Genomic DNA, 1969 nt, shown 5'->3' on the forward strand with positions numbered 1-1969 from the left:
GGTAAGCTTAAGTTTTGTTTTTTTAGGCTATGACCATTCATTCTGAATCGTTTTTCAGTTTCCTTACAAAAGAACTCAGGGCACTGGAGACATCTCAGCCTAATGGCCTCCCAACTGATCATTTTAATACTTTTCAATATGAAAATTTTAAATATGAAAAGTACACAGATGGTTCTTAATGAACTCCCATGTACCTATAACTGAGCTTCTCCAATATTCAAAATGTGGCTAAAATCTATACATGAACCCACTGTTTCCACTGGGTTATTTTGAAGCAAATCCCAGTTGTTACATCATTTCATTTTAAGCTACTTTAGTATGTGTCTCTCAAGAGACTCTCTTCAACTAAATTCTTTAATGATCATTCCGTAATAGTAAGATTTTAAAACTGGAAGGTACCTTAGAGATTCTTAATTAGTTGTAGCTAAGAATGTTATTAATATTAACATCAAGTACTTTCACATACATATTCTCATTTTGTTACAATATCCTTGTGAAATAAGTATTATCCTTATGTCACAAATGAGACTCAGAAAGGATTTGAGAAAGGATGTGACTTTCCAGAGTCTTACAGCCACATATTGACATTGTCAGAACTAAGCACCGAAAGTTAAAAAATCAAGTATATTAATCTTATTTAGAAGGCAAATTCTGAGTAGACCTTTGATAATCAACACTCTTAAAAACATTCTATTATTTAACATTATAGTATGTGATAGTTTTGTTTGTTTTTTTAAAGAGAGGTTTGATTTTATTTTGCTTCCTTAAATTGTTAAAAGTCTGAATTGATTGCCTTCAATATCATATCATTATGTGTGTAATATCATTAAATCCTTTATAGTAAGTACTTGTAAAATACATTATTGAATTCAAAAGAACCATGTTGGGGAAGACTATCCACTTTTTTTTTTTTTTTAAAGATGACCGGTAAGAGGATCTTAACCCTTGACTTGGTGTTGTCAGTAACATGCTCACCTAGTGAGCAAACCGGCCATCCCTATATGGGATCCGAACCCGTGGCCTTGGTGTTATCAGCACCTCACTCTCCCGAGTGAGCCACAGGCCGGCCCTATCCACTTTTGATTAAATAAAAACCAGGCCAATCAAGGCCGGCCGGGTGGCGCACTGCTACAGTGCGCCGCTTGGGAGTGCAGCAGTGCTCCCGCCGAGGGTTCAGNACACTGAGGGTTGCGGTCCGTTGCCGGACATGAAAAAAGACAAAAAGGAAAAAAAAAAAACCAGCCCAGGCACACCTTACTTATCTACTTGTGGAACAGACCTGTTTCTGCACGGATAGCTTCCAAGTAAACTCCTATGACGCACATCTCATTTTCAAGTTAGAGCCCATTTTACTTTCTAACTACTGTAGTACCCACTTCAGAGCTCTGTGTCTAGTGAGTGCTACATATTTGTTGACAGACCATGAGATTTTCTGATTGACTTCCACAAAAACCTGGAGATGGGGGTTTGGCCAGAGAGACTGGAGGCAGAGGCCAGCCACCACCAAACCCTCACCATTCTCTTGCCTGCTGTAAGCACCTGTGACACCCCTGTCCCTCATAAGAAACTGGCAGGGGGGAGAATAAAAGGGAGGCTATCAACATTAGCCATTAGCTTCAGGATAACCACTTGAGGGTTTCCTGATCTGGAAGAATTAGCAATAAAGCGGAAATTTTAAGTCTGACAGTAGGCCTGCCTTCTGGTTGGCTCCCCGCCTACCTGGAGAGTCAGAGAGTTAAGGGATTCAGTCAAGTAGTGTACCCACCATACTTTTTATTTATTTATTTATTTATTTTGGATGCTGGCCAGTATAGGGATCCAAACTTTACCATGGTTAGCTCTAACCAACTGAGCTAACTGGCCAGCACCTATCCATACTTTTTAAATTGCACTTTTTTTTTTTTTCCTTTTTTGTCTTTTTTCGGGACCGGCAACGGATCGCAACCCTCAGTGTCGCGCCCATACCGGA

At 39.5% G+C, this 1969-nt stretch overlaps 1 protein-coding gene across 1 annotated transcript in view; it reads left to right on the forward strand.

Annotated features, from left to right (window-relative positions):
* FBXO36 (F-box protein 36) overlaps positions 1-1969 on the forward strand; it is a gene marked incomplete at its 5' end in the record, with an annotated part of 48006 nt that overhangs the window by 1060 nt on the left and 44977 nt on the right. The gene's annotated exons all lie outside the window — the stretch shown is intronic.

The sequence above is a fragment of the Galeopterus variegatus genome, unplaced genomic scaffold (assembly GCF_000696425.1).
Source record: "Galeopterus variegatus unplaced genomic scaffold, G_variegatus-3.0.2 Scaffold9375, whole genome shotgun sequence".
Classification (NCBI taxonomy): Eukaryota; Metazoa; Chordata; class Mammalia; order Dermoptera; family Cynocephalidae; genus Galeopterus; species Galeopterus variegatus.